Raw genomic sequence first — 20,538 nt, forward strand, 5'->3', positions numbered from 1 at the left:
TTTATTTAATCCTCCAGCAATCCCACATGATAGGTGTCCCGGATCCCAGTGTACAGTTTGAAAATAGAGGCACAAGGGCTGAGAAACGCTTTCCAACCTTTTCAACTTCATGGTATACACAGAAAACTTTTTTTGTTTTCTTTTTTTTGTTTTTTGTTTTTTGTTTTTTTCTTGCGTTATGCGGGCCTCCCACTGTTGTGGCCTCTCCCATTTGCGGAGCACAGGCTCCGGACGCGCAGGCTCAGCGGCCATGGCTCACGGGCCCAGCCGCTCCGCGGCACGTGGGATCCTCCCGAAACGGGGCACGAACCCGCGTCTCCTGCATCGGCAGGCGGACTCTCAAGCACTGCGCCACCAGGGAAGCCCTGTTTTCTTTTTTTTTACAGCACAGTTGGGCTAATGTGTGAGCACCAACCAGAAGCAAACTGTTCCCGTCACCCCAGGAAGAGGATCTCCAGTTCTGTTCACCTGTCCCACCTGTTACCTGTTCGCGGCTCACTGGAATGAAAGCCATGAAGCGGCTGATCCAAGAGAAGTAGGATATATATGTGTCAAGACAGCCCTGGATTTGAGTCGCAGCTCTGCCTTGTTCGACTTCACGAAAGTAACTTTATTTTTTTGAGCTTGTTTCCCCACCTCTTTAAGTGAAGCTAACAACAATATGCACATCACAAAGATAGTGACGTGAGTAATGAGTGGGACCAAACGTTCACCACCGAGCCTGCACCCAGGGACCGCTCAGAGGTTTAACCCTTTCAGCGCGGCTCAAGTCCTCGTTCCTTGCGGGACAACCGGCGCGGGGCTCAGCGGAGCGCGGCGCGGCTAAGGCTGCGCGGGGGCGGGAAGGCGGCGCCCGCGGCCGGGGCAGGTTCCAGGTTTCCGCGCAGACTTCTGCGTACCCCGCCGGCTGCGTCACCATCCGAAAGGGCAGCCGGGCCGGCGAAGGCGGGAGCGAGGCGCCGCTGGAAGTCCCGGTGCTCTTACCGAAAGCGCGAGCGCGGAGTTCCCATTCGCGATCGATCCTGCTTGGCTGCGTGCCCCCCTGCATCCCCACCCCCCGCGTCGCCTTGGGGCGCCTTTCCAGCTCGCGCTCCGGCTCCTCACAGAGTCCCGGGACGCGGGCGGCGGCTGACCCAGCGCGAGAGAGGGACGGCGCCCACGCGCTTCTCAGTCCTCGGCCCCTACGGCGAAACGAGGCGTTCTTGGCCCGGGTTGGGGGCCACCCGGAGCCCAGCTGGCCTGACCGCGCCATAGTGCCTCGCAGTTCCCTAGTGGGGGCGGGAGTTGGCACTGCGGAAGCCTTCCCCACTTGTTTCCACCCACGGACGCCCGCCCGACTCGCCGCATTGCACAATTCCTGCCGTGGAATTGCCGCGTGACTCGGACAGAGCCCAAAAAACGTTTCCCAGGTTTCCCCGGCCGAAAAAGGAGCGGTTGGGTGTCCCGCCCTGACCTCCGGGCGCCCTTTCAATTGCATTTTCTCGGGTGACTGGGTTGCCGTTTAAAATGCAGAGGTTGCCCTTTACAAAGAAAGCAAAAGACACTAACCGGCTGGAGCACGCGCTCTCGGTTGACGCCGGGTGAAGGCAACTGACACTTCCCCATGATATTTTCAGACAGGAAAAGTGTTTCGATCTCTTTGGGGGAGAATTCAGTAGCTGGTTTTAAGGTAGGACAGGGAGTGATGCTTAAAGGAGTTGGAGACAATCTTAAGCTTTCCAAGAATCACAGTGTTAATTAGTGCCGGTGGCGCATCGTAGATCCTGAATAAATTAGAGAATGAATGAATATTTGGAGGAGGGATTTAAATGGTTGTCTGTAAACCAATGCTTTCATTTTGCAGATGAGGAAATCTAAAGGTTAAGTGATTTGCCCAAGGTCATCTACCAATTAGTGGTGGAAGGCAGGACAAGAAACTGTCTCAATGTTTCAACTCCAATTATGAGATGGGTGTATTTTTCCTTCTTTATGAAAATAAAATGCCTTCTGCCGTAATATCTGCAAAGTCTTACTCCAGGCCCTCTTACTCCAGCCATCTAAAACAAAACAAAACGAAACAAAACAACAGTCTCCAAATTCAATACATACATGCAAAAGGTTAAATGTGACGATGCCAAAGGCATATGTGAGAGGCATTTTTGTCTTATTCCCATAAGCTAAGAGCACTTCTTAATCACACAAAATATGCCAACAAACATACAAACAAACAAACAAAACAGTGCTTCTGGGACTTCCCTGGTGGCACAGTGGTTAAGACTCTGTGCTCCCAATGCAGGGGGTCCTGGGTTCCATCCCTGGTCAGAGAACTAGATCTCACATGCATGCTGCAACTAAGAGTTCACATGCCACACCTAAGGAGCCGGCAAGCCACAACTAAGACCAGGCGCAACCAAATAAATAAATAAACAATACTTCTCCAAGATGGTGTGGAAGACACCAGGTTTCCACTAATCTTACTTTTCTAAGTACAGTGTTTTGGTGTTTCGAATGGGAACTGCTAGACCCATGAGTGACCATCGTTGTTGCTCTGAGACTGGTCAGTTGGTTTACTCAGGCTTGGAATAGATTTGTTGCTCATCTTGCAGAGTAGACAAGCTGCAATCTGTGAGAACACAAGGGACTTCAATGACAGTCCTGCAGATGGCTGGACAGCTTGTTGTCTTTGAAGTTTCAAGGCTGACCAAGTATACCAAATGTCTAATTTAGGGACCAGAATTGCCAAACAAGTAGATGTGAAGATCAAAGGAATCAAAACTGTAAGTGGCAATCATGAGTAAAACTTGATTCTTTTGTGGGTTGTCAAAAATGGTTTCCACAATGATGATTATGATGTCCTTATAGTAATACAATTTGAGGGCAAATTCTTATCCAAGAAAATGCTGGGTTTTCCAGTGATGGACACAACAGCAGATCAAACTATGAAATGTCTCATTTTTTAGGTCAGCCAGATACACTCTGAAATGGGGTAAACTTCTTCTGTAACTTTGCTCTTTTATCTACCCTTCTCTACATCTGATATCTTGAAGGTAGGAACAAATACAAATTGCTAGAAAAATGTGAAATTCTAGACTGCTAGGTAAAATATATTAATTCTGGTTTGATAATCCTACACAATGTTCATGAAATCAAAGCATTATCTCCTAACATTCTAATAAGCCATTCTATTCTTCAATAATCAAAATGTTGAACCTTAAAAAAAAATTCATCTCCTATATTTTTCCCATATAGCAATTTCTGATTTGCCATTTTACCAGACTATCAAACCTGAACTCTAGAAACACAGATTGTTGGCCCCTATTATTGCCCTGCTTTGCTGCTTGAGAAAAGATATCTGATCAAACAAAAAAAAACATCTTTTCCAAGTCAGATCTTACCAATAACAACTTTGGATGCAAATGATACTTTTTAATATATTATGTATTTCTTTCAATACCATTACATAACTGGTGTTGAATTTTTTTGCAAAGAAAATATCTCAGAACAATTTCAATTGTTATCAACATTAATTAGTTTAACTATAAGATGATATTTATCAGTTATGGTACAGCATTTTGGAATTGGTTGGGTCATTAGAGAAAATGCAATTATATTCCTCCTTTTTACAGATGAGAAACTGAAGGCTACTGAAATTAAGCAATATATGGAGTTCCTGACAGTCAAAAACAGAACTGAGGGTTCTGATTTGCCATGTGTTTTACAAAATCATCACCATAGCCTTCATTTCATAAGTGTGTGGTTCATACCATGTGTAAGGCATGGTGCTTAAAACTGCGCATATGAAAAGGTATAAGAAGCTCTCAAAGATTTTTTTTTTTTTTTTGCTGTACGCGGACCTCTCACTGTTGTGGCCTCTCCCGTTGTGGAGCACAGGCTCCGGACGCGCAGGCTCAGCGGCCATGGCTCACGGGCCTAGCCGCTCCGCGGCATGTGGGATCTTCCCGGACCGGGGCACGAACCTGCGTCCCCTGCGTCGGCAGGCGGACTCTCAACCGCTGCGCCACCAGGGAAGCCCTCAAAGATTTTTTTATAATCTAATTGGTGATCTAGGCCAATGCTTCTCAAACTTTAATGTTCATAGGAATCACACAGGGATCTTGCTAAAATGCAGATTCTGATTCACTGGTTCTGGAATGGGGCCTGAGATTGTTTTGCCACTGATATGCCCCAAGGTGATGCCAGTTCTGCTGGTTCACAGACCACACTTTGAGTAGTGAAGTGTAGGAAATATAAATAGAAAGATAATTAACAGTCTAGTAACCTGAAATTTTTGTAACACAAAATTTTGTAACACAAAATGATAAAAGCTTCTTAGCATCGGAAAATGGATGTTACAAAACTCATGCTGGTTACTTCTAGGAATGTCCCTCAGACACTCAGAGCATATTTACTGTTACAAAATAATAATCTATTTTTGTCTCTGAGAGCAAAACATACTAGAACTAACATAAATAGTGGGGCAAAGAGAAAGAAAGGAAAAAAGTGATGGCAAGAAATAACATCAAAGGAAGAGACAGAAACAACATAAATTTTTTTCAAAAGAATTTAAAACCACCACAGCCAACTATCAGTACTTCTTGAGAATATCAATGAAAATGTGGTGCTGTACAGTGGATATGAAGTCAGAAAGTCTTGATGAAAGTTCTGGTCTGCCATTTAGTGGCTATATAATCTTTAGATTTATATGTAAGTTGTTTAGCTTCATTTTCCCTATCAGAAATAAGAGAAAAAAAGAGAAAAATGCTTCCAATCTCCCTGGACTGAATAATTAAATGCATTAAATAAGATGATAAGGCACTTGACACAGAACTTCAGAAGAATGTACAAACTTCAAAATGCATTTTAGGGCTTCCCTGGTGGTGCAGTGGTTGAGACTCCGCCTGCGGGTGCAGGGGACACGGATTCGTGCCCCGGTCTGGGAGGATCCCACATGCCGTGGCGCGGCTGGGCCCGTGAGCCATGGCCGCTGAGTCTGCGCGTCCGGAGCCTGTGCTCCGCAACGGGAGAGGCCACAACAGTGAGAGGCCCGCGTACCGAAAATAAATAAATAAATAAAATGCATTTTAGGTTTAGAAAATGTCAGCAATCTTATTAAAACCACTGCAGTGACAAATAGTTCTAATCTTACACAAACTATTTGAGAGAACAGAAAAATCAGGTACCCTCTGTGACTAATTTTATGAGGTTGTTATAACCTAGGTATTATAACCTAATAAGGACAATGCATACAAAAAAGGAAAATAAAAGGCCCATATCCCTCATTAGCATAACTACTAAAATGCATGACTAAGTTTGGTTTTTCTCAGAAGTGGAAGTTGACTGAACATTAGAATGTAATTAATGATGTGGACACATTAAAGGAGAAAATCATATGATAATCTCAATTTCAGAAGAAAAAAGTCTACAGCAAATATTATGCATAATGGTGAAATGCTGAACGTATTCCATCTGAGAGCAGAAACCATATAGGATTGCCTGATATAACCCATCCTATTGAACATTATACTGGAGGTCCTAGCCGTTTTTTCACTTTTCCAGCCATTCTTTTTGTTGTACCTTGGCCTTAAAGGTAGGGGGAAAAGATACACACACACACACTAATTGGAAAGGACAAAAGTGTCATTATTTGCAAATGATTTGATTGTATATGTAGAAAATCTAAAAGAACCTGTAGATAAATTACAAGAATTCATAAGAGATGTTAATAAGATTGCAAGATACAAAATCAATAATACCATAGTAGACAGAATGATGCCCCCTACCCCCGCAAAGATGTCTAGATATTAATCCCTGAAATTTGTGAATATATTGCCTTACATGGCAAAAGTGACTTTGCAGATATGATTAATTTAAGGATTTGAGATGAGCAGATCATCCTGGATTATTTGAATGTAATCACAAGTGTACTTAAAAGTGAAAGAGGGCAACAGAAAAGGCAAGGTAATGTACTATAAGTACATTACTTCCCTGGTGGCACAGTGGTTGGGAATCTGCCTGCCAATGCAAGGGACACGGGTTCATGCCCTGGTCCGGGATGATCCCACATGCCATACAGCAACTAAGCCCGTGCGCCACAACTACTGAGCCTGCACTCTAGAGACCGTGAGCCACAACTACTGAGCCCGAGTGCCACAACTACTGAAGCCTGCATGCCTAGAGCCCATGCTCTGCAATAAGAGAAGCCACTGCAATGAGAAGCCCACTCACTGCAACGAAGAGTAGCCCCCGCTCGCCGCAACTAGAGAAAGCCCTCGCGCAGCAACAAAGACCCAACACAGACAAAAATAAATAAGTTAATTAATTAATTTTAAAAAAAAAAGAAGAACTTGACCTGCTCTTGCTGGCTTTGAAGATGCAGAGAGGGGGCCACAAGCTAAGGCATGTAAGCGGCTCTAAAAACTGGAAAGGGGGACTTCCCTGGTGACACAGTAGCTAAGAATCTGCCTGCCTGTGTGGGGAACCCGAGTTCAATCCCTGGTCCCAGAAGATCCCACACGTCAGAGGGTGACTGGGCCCGTGCACCACAACTACTGAAGCCTGCGCTCTAGAGCCCATGAGCCACAACTACTGAGCCCACGCACCGCAACTACTGAAGCCCACGTGCCTAGAGCTGGTGCTCCGCAACAAGAGAAGCCACCACAATAAGAAGCCAGCACACCACAACCAAGGGTAGCCCCCACTCTCTGCAGCTAGAGAATGCCTGTGAGCAGCAACCAAGACCCAACGCAGCCAAAAAAAAAAAAAAACTGTAAAGGGCAAGGAATAGATTCTCCCCTAGAGCCTCCAGAAACAAACACAGTCTTTCTAACACCTTGATTTTAGCCCAGTGAGACCCATTTCTGTCTTCTAAACTACAGAAATGCAAGATATTAAACTTCTGTTGTTTTATGCCACTAAGTTTGTGGCAATTTTTTACAGGAGCCTTAGAAAATAATACAATTATAAAACCATTGATTTCTAAATACCAGCTCATAAATGAAAATTAAGAAGATAATATCTATGACTTTTGTGGTAGCATCCAAATTTATTTTAAAAATCCAGGAATAAATCTAACAAAATATATGCAAGAAAATTATAAAACTTTATTGAATGTTGTTAAAGAGAACGTAAGTTAATGGAGATATACTATGTTCATGGATTGGAAGACTTAACATTTAAGGATGTGAATTCTCCCCAAATTGATCTATAGATTCAATTGCAATTCCAATCAAAATCCCAATAGACACTTTTTCGGTGAAACTTGACAACTTGATTCTAAAATTTATATGTAAGTGCAAAAGGCCAAAAATAGCCAAGACACTCTTGATGAAGAAGAATAAGATAGAGGACTTGCTACCAGATATTAAAATTTATAAAGTCATAATAATTAAGATAGTATGACATTGGTCCAAGGATAGAAGAATACATCAATGAATTTGTAGAGAGAGCCCAGATCTAGATTAATATGGACAAAGAGGCACTACAGAATAAAGGAGAAATGACAGACCTTTCAGTAAATGGTGCTAGAATGTTTGGGTATTCATTACAAAAATGCAACTGGACACTTCATACCATACAAAAAAATAATTTCTAGGAGAATTAAAAATCTACTGTAAAAGGCAAAACTATAAACATTAAAAATATATATACAGGAGAAAATATTCATGACCCTATGGTAGGGAAAGTTTTCTTAAGACATAAAACATATAAACCGTAAGAGAAAAGATTGGTAAATTGGACTGTATAAAAATTGAGAACATTTATCCATCAAAAGACTTCATAAAATACCTACCATCAACTGGCAGAAGAAAACATTTGCAACACATTTAAGTGATAAAAGAGTAGCATAAAAATCAAAACTACAATGAGGTACCACCTCACACCAGTCAGAATGGCCATTATTAAAAAGTCTACAAATAACAAATGCTGGAGAGGGTGTGGAGAAAAGGGAACCCTGCTACACTGTTGGTGGGAATGTAAGTTAGTGTAGCCACTATGGAAAACCATATGGAGGTTCCTCAAAAAAACTAAAAATGGAGATGCCATATGATCTAGCCATCCCACTCCTGGGCATATATCTGGACAAAACTATAATTCAAAAGGACACATGCATCCCTATATTCCTAGCAGCACTATTTACAATAGCCAAGACATGGAAACAACCTAAATGTCCATCGACAGATGAATGGATAAAGAAGATGTGGTACACATATACAATGGAATATTACTCAGCCATTAAAAAGGTTGAAATAATGCCATTTGCAGCAACATGGATGCAACTAGATAATATCATACTAAGCAAAGTAAGTCAGAAAGAGAAAGACAAATGCCATATGATATCACATATGTGGAATCTAAAATATGACACAAATGAACTTATCTATGAAACAGAAACAGACTCACAGACATAGAGAACAGACTTGTGGCTCCCAAGGGGGAGGGGGTTGGGGGAGGGATGGAGTAGGAGTTTGGGGCGAGCAGATGCAACCTATTACATACAGAATGAATAAACAGTAAGGTCCTACTGTATAGCACAGTGAACTATATTCAACATCGTGTGGTAAACCATAATGTAAAAGGCTATGAAAAAGAATGTATATATGTATAACTGAATCACTTTGCTGTATGGCAGAAATTAACCCAACATTGTAAATCAACTATACTTCAATTAAAAAAAGGAACAAAAAGGAGAACATAAAAAATATACGAAGTATACTTATGAATTACTAACAAACAGACAAACACAAAATAGGAGAATGGGCAAAAGACTATCAAACAGATACTTCATGAAAGGGGAAACTCAAATAGCCACTAAACACATGAAAAGATGTGCAACCTGATAAGTAAGGAGGAAAATACAAAGTAAAACCACATTGAAGGGACTTCCCTGGTGGTGCAGTGGTTAAGAATCTGCTTGCCAATGCAGGGGCATGGGTTCAAGCCCTGGTCTGGGAAGATCCCACATGCCACAGAGCAATTAAACCTGTGTGCCACAACTACTGAGCCTGTGCTCTAGAGCCCGTGCTCCACAACAAGAGAAGCCACCGCAATGAGAAGCCCACACACAGCAACGAAGAGTAGCCCCGGCTCTCCGCGACTAGAGAAAGCCCACGCGCAGCAATGAAGACTGAACGCAGCCAAAAAAAAAATACATAAATAAATTAAAAAAAAAAAACCACATTGAAATATTTTTACATACCCAACAGACTGATAAAAAATAAGTCTGACCATTCCAAATGAAATGCTGTGGAACAATGGGAACTCTTATTCACTGCAGATAAGAGCATAAATTTGTACAAGCACTTTGAAAAAGAGTTTTGCATTACCTCATAAGACTGAATATGTACAATCCTATGATGCTACAATTCTGCTCCCAGTTATTTACCCTAGTCTAGAAACTCCGGCACTAGGAAACATGTACATGCGTGTTTATAGCAGCATTGTTCATAATGATAAAAAACTGGAAGCAATCCAAATATCCACTAGGGTAGAATATATAATTATTATTGTATATTTATAAAAGGAACTACCACACAGCGATGAAAACAATGAGCTAACAGCTACACACATCGACACTGATAACACAATGTGAAAGCCCCAGAAGAAAAAATACAATATGATTTTATTTATACTAAGCTCAAAACAGATAAAACTAAATACTATTTTATTTAGGGATGCACAAAGGAAACTAAAGAAAACCAAGGGAATGATTATCCTAAAAATCAGGACTTTGGTATTACCCCAGTGATGTAGGGAGGGAGAAGCAATTGAAGAGGCCCATAAGGGGAGTGTTCTTCCACAAGGTCAAAGCTTTTTTCCTTTTTTAATTTAATTAAATTAATTTATTTATTTTGGTTGTGCTGGGTCTTAGTTGCGGCAGGTGGGCTCCTTAGTTGCGGCTCACCGGCTTCTTTAGTTGTGGCACATGTGCTCCTTGGTTGCGTCCAGTGGGCTCCTTAGTTGTGGCATACAAACTTTTAGTTGCATCATGCATGTGGGATCTAGTTCCCTGACCAGGGATTGAACCTGCGTACCCTGCATTGGAAGCCAGATGCTTAACCACTTTGCCACCAGGGAAGTCCCTCAAAGCTCTTTTCTTAACCTGGGGAAGGTTAGACAGAATGCTCACTTTATTTTATTCTTCAGAATGTACATTTACGTCTTATACATTCTCATATGAGTATGATTAATTTTTTTAAAACTACTCAATTAAAAATAAAACAAATTTAAAAAATCACACTAGGGGGCTTCCCTGGTGGCGCAGTTGTTGAGAGTCCGCCTGCCGATGCAGGGGACACGGGTTCCTGCCCCGGTCCGGGAAGATACCACATGCCGCGGAGCAGCTGGGCCCATGAGCCATGGCCGCTGAGCCTGCACGTCCAGAACCTGTGCTCCGCAACGGGAGAGGCCACAACAGTGAGAGGCCCGCGTACCACACACACAAAAAATCACACTGGAAGTTCTGTAGGTGGAAACAAGGGGCTTAGCTCTAAACCAAAACAAACAAAATAAGATCATCATAAGTTTAACAGTAAATATTATTTACAAACTCTCTTGATTGGACACAAGCTATACTCATTTTAGGACACCCCACAACTAAATATTTCACCAACCTTGATGTGCATACTAACACAGAGGTAAACAATGAGTATGGGCTTTCTAGCAAGAGAGATATATAAACAGATATATCTGTCTGAAATATTTCAGACAGACTGAAATATTTTACAGTATAGCATCTGAATTTGAAAATATCTTTAGGCCTAGGTGGTTTGCTTTATAGCTTTTCTTTAATTAAAACAGTTTCCATTTTGAACGAGAGACATATCTGATATCATATCTTCCTTTTCAAAGAGGGGGCTTCTTTTATTCTGTTTTAGTAGCAGGTGCTCATTATGTCAGTTGAACATGTAGACTTACTGAACTATGCCTGTGTATAAAATGTTTGATCTTTATAATGTTTACATTGAATCATCCAGAAATGATGAAATAGTAATGCACTCAATTTAATAAGCTAGGTAATTTTTGTCATCTGCCTTAAAAAGATTCATCCAAGATGATTAAAAGTTTAAAAAAGGAAAGATATTGACTTTTATCGTCCTTACCGAGAATTCTTCTTTGCACAGTAATGTTAGATACTCATGATTTTGAAACAAATTGGCCAAAATAACTGGTGTAAGTTCCAAGTGAGTGGACCTAACGGCCAATGCCTACAGGTTCAGGCTAGGGCTAGGGTGGTCAAGGAAGTCCTCTGATATCAGAGTAACTGGGGCTCAATCTTGAAGGAAGATACAATGGGACCCGTGTTTATGAATATAAATAGGGAAAAACCAGCTCTAGCAAGCCCAGTATCTAGCAGAATCCAAGGCAGGGATGTAACTTGGTCCCTGAAAGGAAGATCCAGGTACCATCTTGGGAAAATACCCAGACTCTGTCTCTCATCTCCTCTCTGTAGGTCTGTCTCATTCCTTTGTGTCTGCCAGCCAACTGTGGCTGCACTTCTGGCCCTCATGGATCAGATAACCATCCCATAGCTCCACAGTGACCCAAGTCTGGCTGCCTGGAGAGAGTCACCCTCACTTTTGGCCCCAATTCCAAGTTCCCACAGGAGAGATTGTGATTCGCACAACTTGCGGCTGGTGCCAACTCCCAGTCCAAAGAATTGTGATCAGGGTAGGAAACCAGGAAGCCACCCCTATGGGATGGACAGATCACCCAATGGTCACCCACAGCTGTACAGGTTCAATGAGTGTAACAGTTCTTAATCAAAAATATTTATATTCATGAAGTCTTTGAAGGTTAGAAAGCCTGTTTAAAAGTTTATACTTATTATACAACTGTTTATAATAGTAAAAAGTTGGAAACAACATTGATGTCCATTAACAGAAGAATGGTTAGAGAATTGATGGTATATCTATCCGATAAAATTTAACATAGTCATTAAAAAGAATGATAGAAAGCTATAGTCACAAACATGAAAAGATCTGTTAAATTGTTAACAGTAAAATTATTAACAGAAAAAAGCAAGTACCAGATATGTATGATTCCATTTATATTAAACTATTTTTAAAATACATAGCTTTTAAATAGAAAATTCTGAAAGAACGTTCATGAAACTGTTAAAGTGGTTTCCTCTAGGGAAGGAAGTGGGATTGATGAGTGGGTGAGGCTGGAGGTGAAGAGTGACATTCACATTTTACTACACATTGTATATGCTTAAAAGGAAACAAAGTAGAAATATATCATTACAAATTAAATCTTTTTTAAAAAGTTAATTTCATTTTCAGTTAGATAGGCATAAGGATATATACCTATCTCAGAAATTAGGATAATAATTCCCTTCATTTCTGAAGCAGCCTGCAGTTTACAACCGTGGTAACTAAATCTTGCTATGTTCCAGGCACCTTTTAAGACTTTTCCAAACGTTAACTTATTTAATGCTCACAAGGATCCTATGAATTGAGTACTGTTACTCTCCCACCTTACTGATGAGGAAACTGAGGCACAGAGAAGATGAGTTAGTGGCCCATGGTCAACTGGCCAGTAAGTGGCAGAGCTGGGATTTGAATGTAGACCTTCTGGCTCTTGAATCTCAGCTCTTGATCACTTTGCTAAACTATACTTACACAAAAGCATTTTCACATGTATTGACTCATGCGCCCCCAAGCACCTATTGTCCCCCATGCCACATGGGAGAAAACTAGGACCCACAGCTCAGTGTACAGTAATTGCTTGTTTTCAGGTTCACATACCCACTAGACTTTCAGCTCCATTATGTAAGAGAAATATCTCTGTTTTGTTGTCGATTTTTACACTGTGCACATAGGAAGTGGGAAATAAATGATTTTAATGTTTCGGTGGTTTACAACATCCACACATTCTTTGTCACTACCTTTAAGAGGTGGAGCCTAATTTCCCTTTCCTTGGGTATGAGCTGGACTTAGTGACTCATTTCCATTGACTAGAATAAAGCAATGGCAGTGGTGACCAGAGACTAAGACATAACAGGCATGATGACTTCCTGCTCTCTCTCTCTCTGATTACTTGCTCTGAGGGAAGCCAGTTGCCATGTCATGAGGAGAGACCCATGTGGTGAGCAACAGAGGCCTCTAGCCAACAGCCAGCAAGCAGCAGTAGCCTCCTGCTAGTAGCTATGTAAGTGAACTTGGTAGTTGACCTCTGCCTGAGTCAAGCCTTCAGATGACTGTAGCTCTCATCTGGTCTGTAACCTCCTGAGAGGCCCTGAGCCAGAATCACCAAGCTAAGCTGCTTCCAAAATTCATGATCTATAGAAACTGTGAAATATTAAGTATTCATTGTTTTAAGCCACTAAAGATTGGTATAATTTATTACACAGCAATAGATAATTAACACAAATGCTTTTGATTAAAAGATAATATACATATATATCTGTAACTTGGATATTTATGGAACATATTCATATGCTTTTCTCTTTTGTGTTTTCATGAATATGATCTCTTCTTTGGTTGGCCTCAAGCCCAGACCAGGGCTTGAACCCATGTTCCCTGCATTGGCAACTGTGCCACCAGAGAAGCCCCATTTTGAGTGTAACTTTTAACATAAATCAAAGTGTTTAAACATCACACATCAGTCATTTGGAAAATATTAGTAACTGAGTTATGGAGATTTTCCAAATGTTAGCTCATGTTTCCTAATATAATATCAAAAATCTCACATTTGTTAATATCACTACTGATCTCATCAGAAAAAACGTACTCAGTGTACAATGTACTTGAGATTTAATAAAATTAATTTTTACTGCTTCATTTATGATATTCCTTTTTTTTTTTCTTTTTTTTCAAACAGCTGGACTCCAGTGGATAGAAACCCTGGGGAGATGTGCTCAGAGTAAACAGTTCATTATAAAGAAGTTTATTTTCTTTTAAAATTTATTTTTTATTTATTTACTTTTTAAAATTTATTTGTTGGGTCTTCGTTGCTGCGAGCGGGCTTTCTCTAGTTGTGGTGAGCAGGAGCTACCCTTTGTTGTGGTGGGTGGGCTTCTCATTGCAGTGGCTTCTGTTATTGTCAAGCACAGGCTCTAGGCGTGCAGGCTTTAGTAATTGTGGCACACAGGCTCAGTAGTTGTGGCTCACAGGCTCTAGAGCGCAGGCTCAGTAGTTGTGATGCACGGGCTTAGTTGTTCCGCGGCACGTGGGATCTTTCCAGACCAGGACTCGAATCCGTGTCCCCTGCACTGGCAGGCAGATTCTTAACCACTGTGCCACCAGGGAAGCCCCCATTTATGAAATTCTTAAGTGAAACTGGCATTTTCTTTGGTAAGTGGTATTTAAGAATACAATGACTACCAATACAGTTTGCTACCATTGCCTTGATTTGGGCTAAGCTCTCAGAAGTTTTTCCCCACCATTTCTTTTGCTCTGCTCGTGCAGATGTTAACACAATGAAAAAGGCAAATAACATATAAGTTTTATTATAAGAACAGTTTTGTCCTCACAGACTCCCGAAAGTATCAGAGACCTCGAGATGTTCATGGACCATTCTTTGAGAATCACTGCTCTAGGATACAAGCCTAGAAGTGAAACTGCTTTGTCAAAAGGTTTGTATAACTTTATCTTTACTGGACAGTGCCACACCCTTTTCCAAAATAGTTGTACTAATTTATATTCTCATCAACAGCTCAGGAGATTTCCCACCACTCCACATTATCACTACCAGTTGGTACTGCATTGGTACTTTATTGTCGTTTTATGCTGCATTTGCAATGAGGGGAACTAGGTGGAGGAAGTAGGCATACATTTATTGGCTTTGTGGACTCAGTCTTTTACGAGGTGCCTATTCAAATCTTCTGCCTGTTTTCTATTGGGTTACCTGACTTTTGCGTAATGACTTGTATGAGTTTTTATATGTTTTAGATTCAAGTCCTTTGTTGGTTATATCTGTAGCTAATATCTTCTCTTAGGCTGTGGCTTGAGTTTTCACTCTCTTAGGTATCATTTCATGAATAAGAGTTCTTTAATGCCGTCTAATTTATCCATTTTTGTAGCTTTGCTTTTTGTATTATTTAAGAGTTCTTTCTCTATTCCGAAGTCATAAAAATTATTCCATATTTTCTTCCTAAAACTTAGTTTTTAAATTAAAAACACATTATTTATGGGACTTCCTTGGTGGTCCAGTGGTTAAGACTCCAGCTTCCAATTCTGGGGACACGGGTTCAATCCTTGGCTGGGAACTAAGATCCCACCTGCCACAGGGCAACTAAGCCCACATACGGCAACTAAGCCCACGCACTGCAACTACTGAGCCCACGCACCTCAACTAGAGGGAAGCCTACGTGCCGCAACGAAGATCCCATGTGCTGCAACTAAGACCCTATGCAGCCTAAATAAATAAATAAATAAAATGTTAAAAAACACATTTATGTTAACATGTAATGAGTTTATTTTTAATAAAATAATTAAAAAATTAATAAAATAATAAAAAATTTTCAGTTTCAATTTCTAATGCAATAAATAGTCATAGATATAACTTTATAAATAAAAGCTCCATGGGGTCCTCAATAATGTTTAAGACTGTAAAGGGGTCTTGAAACCACAAAGTTCAAGAACCACTGTCCTAGAGAAACTTCTGCATTGTGTCCTAGAGGTAAGCACAAGATTTTCTTAGTAGCATTGTTCTGAATAGCCTGAAACTGGAAACAATTCACATTTATCAAAAGTAGAATAGATAAATTATGGGTTGAATATAGTTACTATGGGACTGTAGACAGCAGAGAAAGTGAACAAAGTATAAGACGTGGATGCTGTATACAACGACATGGATGAATCTAACATAATATTGAGCAAAAGAAGACACAAAATAATGTCTATAGTATGACTCCATATATATAAATTTTATAACAGGCAAAATGAAACTAGATTTAAAGGATGCTTGCATCAAGATGGATAAACAACAAGGTCCTACTGTATAGCATAGGAAACTATATTCAATATCCTGTGATAAACCATAATAGAAAAGAATATTTAAAAGAATACATGTATAACTGAGTCACTTTGCTGTACAGCAGAAATTAACACAACATTGCATATCAACTATACTTTAATAAAAAATTTTTTAAACAAAAAGGATGCTCTTGCATAGCTGATAAAATACACATTAGTTGGTAAAATGCAGAAAAGCAATGAAATAATTGCCATAAAACACAGAATAAAGGTGATTTTAACTGGGGGTGGGATGGAGAGTTTGTGCTTCTAGGGAGCCAGCAATATTCTATGTCTGGATCATAGTACTGGTTACATAGGTGTTCATTTTATAAATTATTCTTTATGCATATACATTTTATGCATTTTCCTATATATATTACATATGCTTCCTTTAAACTTCTACAAAGTCCTTATATTCTTCATAGAAATTTCACACATATTTTAAACAAATGTCATTTGATCTTTCAATTACCACCTGTGGCTCCTGTGAAAAACCTGTCTACATCAGTCAGGGCCCCACCAGAAGAGAAATCATTTATTTGTGCCAATTTGGTAATTTGAGGAGAGTTTAATAAAGGGATTCTTTACAAAAGTGTGGGCAGGATTTAAGGAACCCAAAAGTGATAATAAAATACCCTGGTATTGGGCTTCCCTGGTGGCTTAGTGGTTGAGGGTCCGCCTGCCGATGCAGGGGACACGGGTTCGTGCCCCGGTCCGGGAAGATCCCACATGCCGCGGAGCGGCTGGGCCCGTGAGCCATAGCCGCTGAGCCTGCGCGTCCGGAGCCTGTGCTCCACAACCGGAGAGGCCACAACAGTGAGAGGCCCGCGTACCACAAAAAACAAACAAACAAACAAACCCTGGTATTAATAACTTAGTAGTTCCATTACCACACATAGGCTTGAAGGGGCAAGGAGAGAAAGCCAGTATAAGAACCAGGAAATAGAGCTGTGTGAAGAGAGCTGCTTGACAGGAGCTAGGACATCTAGTGGAAGGATGCAGCCCGCTCACAGTACAGTGATTGTAGAAAGAGCGTGAATACACTGACTGTACTCTCTTCCCTTCTTTCCTCTGATCCTCTCTCTGTGCTCCCTTGTGGATGAACCGGACTAGAAACCAGAAGGAAGTGATGCAGTGCATTTAGGTCAACCTCCCAGGGAATGTACCAGAAAGAAGAAGGGTAGAGAGTAGATCTGGAGTGATGGGAAGCTGGTCACATGTCTACCTGAACCTAAAATGTTAGCCACCTCCATTATTTTTCTTTTAAAGCACGTGGTCTAGGGGAAAGGGAAACATGACTAAGTGAAATAAAACAGAGCTTGTATAATCCTTGCTTCTGCAGTAGGTCACAGGGCCTAAGCTGGTACTCAAGGCTACCTTCTATGTCCCATTTCTATTCTTTTTATTTTTATTTTTGGGCCATACTGCGGGACTTGTGGGATCTTAGTTCCCCAACCAGGGATCAAACCCAGGCCCCTGGCAGTGAGAGCATGGAGTCCTAACCACTGGACTGCCAAGGAATTCCCCTCCCATTTCTTTTCCTGCTATTTTCTTTTATTTATTTACTTATTTATTTTTGGCTGTGTTGGGTCTTCGTTTCTGTGCGAGGGCTTTCTCTAGTTGCGGTGAGCGAGGGCCACTCTTCATCGCGGTGCGCGGGCCTCTCACTGTCGCGGCCTCTCTTGTTGCGGAGCACAGGCTCCAGACGCGCAGGCTCAGTAGTGGGCCTAGTTGCTCTGCAGCATGTGGGATCTTCCCAGACCAGGGCTCGAACCCGTGTCCCCTGCATTGGCAGGCAGACTCTCAACCACAGCATCATCAGGGAAGCCCTCCTGTTATTTTCTATCAGCACTTTGGCTGAATGTTTTTGTTCATTTTTTTGTTTTGTTTTTCACCCATCTCCTTGTTCCAGGCTGCAGGAATAAAGATGCTTTTGCCTGCTTTTCTAAAACATGTTTGGAGAGACCTAAAATTCATACATATGGGATATGAGGCATGGTAGTCTTGTCTTCATTAGGCGAATGCACTTTTCCAGTGACCAGACTTGGCCCCTGGGCCAAAGAATGCTAGGAGGTTGTCCCCTGCATCCCTGAGTTCTTTTTTTTTTTTTTGTCAGTTTTTTAAATTGAAATATAGCTGATTTACAATGTTGTGTTAATTTCTGCAGTACAGCAAAGTGATTCAGTTATATATATACGGTACATTCTTTCTTTTTAATATTCGTTTCCATTATGGTTTATCACAGGATATTGAATATAGTTCCCTGTGCTATACAGTAGAACCTTGTTGTTTATCCATTCCATATATAAAAGCTTATATCTGCTCACCCCAACCTCCTACTCCATCTCTCCCCCAAACCCCTCCCCCTTGGCAACCACCAGTCTGTTCTCTATGTCCGTGATTCTGTTTCTGTTTCATAGATAAGTTCATTTTTGTCATATTTTAGATTCCACATGTAAGTGATATCATCTGGTATTTGTCTTTCTCTTTATGACTTACTTCCATTAGTATGATAATCTCTAATTGCATTCACGTTGCTGCAAATGGCATTATTTCAACCTTTTTATGGTTGAGTAGTATTCCATTGTATATGTGTACCACATCTTCTTTATCCATTCATCTGTTGATAGACATTTAGGTTGTTTCCATGTCTTGGCTATTGTGAATAGTGCTGCTATGAACAAAGGGGTGCATGTATCTTTTTGAATTATAGTTTTGTCTGGATATATGTCCAGGAATGCACTGCATCCCTGAGTTTTAAAAAGAGTCTTCCCGGGACTTCCCTGGTGGTCCAGTGGTAAAGAATCCACCTTACAATGCAGGGGAAGCGGGTTTGATCCCTGGTCAGGGAACTAAGATCCCACATGCTGCGGGGCAACTAAGCCCGCTCACCACAACTACTGAGCTCGTGCGCCTCAACTAGAGAGCCTGCGTGCCGCAAACTACAGAGCCCACGTGCCCTGGAGCCTGTGCGCCACAACTAGAGAAGAGAAAATCCACACACCACAACTAGAGAAGCCTGTGCACGGCAATGAAGAGCCCACACACCACAACTAAAGATCCTGCATGCCTCAACGAAGACCTGACGCAGCCAAAAATAAATAAAATAAATAAATAGATAATAAATAATTCTTTAAAAACAAAAAAAAGAGTGCTCCCTGGGGCTTCCCTTGTGGTCCAGTGGTTAAGACTCCGTGCTCTCAATGCAAGGGGCTCAGGTTCGATCTCTGGTTGGGGAACTAAGATCCCACACACCACACGGTACAGCCAATAAATAAATAAATAATTTTAAAAGAGCCTTCCCTATGCCATCCCCATGTAGCAGCAAGGCAATTATTGCTAATAAGGATACATCAGCCCTTCTCTATATATTGGCTCTATGGCCTGAGGAACCCCTAATGAGCAGGGGAAGTCAGCTTCCATGTCATTGGAACCACGTCTACTATACTTCCTATCTTCCACGTGAAGACACTGAAGCAAAGAGAGTTTGAGATATTTGCCTAAGACTGCATAATTAGTACAAGAGCTGAGGCTAAAAGCTCAGCCTGCTGACTTGATTAATTTGTTTCCCACACGCTGGAGGAGTACATCTGTGTCTTATCACTAACAGGTGGACATGGAAAATAGCAGTAACATAATGATAGACTGTAATAAAGGTGACTCATTGTGGGGGAGAAACACAGAGTAGCAGATGTCCTCTAAGTATTAAGGCGCCATAGGGAATAAGACATTTGTCATCCTGCTGTCTCACTGTGCCAAGCTCCAGCACTGAAGATGTTTTTGCCCTATGTTTTTCCAAAGCAGGGCCTTTTCCAAAACAATTCAGTGTGATGACTACTCAAGTGCATTTTAATGTGTTTCCTAATGAATTTCCTTGGTATTGGAAAATAATATCATTTTTCTTTTGTACTCTCTCCTCTCCACTCCCCCAAAGGAATTCACATTGCTTTTTTTTTTTTAAGTTACAGAGGGTCCATACTAGTGAAGCAATAGGGCTCTTTCTAATCCATAAAACACCATCAAAACAGATATTTCAGAAGTTTGTAAGTGACTATGCATTTTAGGATTTCCATCGTCTTTCTGGAGTTAAACTGATCAGTAGGCAGTAAGTGATGAGGCATAATGCTGGAAGGTGCGATGAGGCAAAGAAAGAAATAAAGAAGTGAGAATGAGTTACCCAAAGTGGAAACTTAGCTCGTAAGTGTTGGTGGCTCTTTACCTTAGTGATTTGAAGATGGTAATCACTATTTTATTGCTTTCATTATCTTTTTAATTTCTGAATTTTTAGATAGAAATCACCTGCTCTCTTGAACTTTGGCACAAAACTTTGTAGAAAAGGAGTGGAAGTTGGGAATTAATGTTTTATAAATGTTCTCCATTCTAAGATGAGGGGTGAGGCCTTGAGTAACCTGGTCACCTTAGTTAACAGCGGGTTGAGATGCCTTGCTAAGAAGAAGAAGAACCAATGTTGCAAATTAATCCTGTGCTAAAACACTCATTGGGGAAAATTTAATATAACATTTAATTTAGCACTTCAGTGCTCTATATCAAAGGAGAAAATAATGGGGGGATGCCGCCCATTCTTAAGTTGGTAGGGAAA

At 41.0% G+C, this 20,538-nt stretch overlaps 1 pseudogene; it reads right to left on the bottom strand.

The window, feature by feature from the left end:
* Positions 1-1,268: 1,268 nt before the first annotated feature.
* LOC103083509 (eukaryotic translation initiation factor 4E type 2 pseudogene) overlaps positions 1,269-20,538 on the bottom strand; it is a 35,857-nt pseudogene continuing 16,587 nt past the window's right edge.

Source organism: Lipotes vexillifer, unplaced genomic scaffold, assembly GCF_000442215.2.
Source record: "Lipotes vexillifer unplaced genomic scaffold, Lipotes_vexillifer_v1.1 scaffold134, whole genome shotgun sequence".
NCBI lineage: Eukaryota > Metazoa > Chordata > Mammalia > Artiodactyla > Lipotidae > Lipotes > Lipotes vexillifer.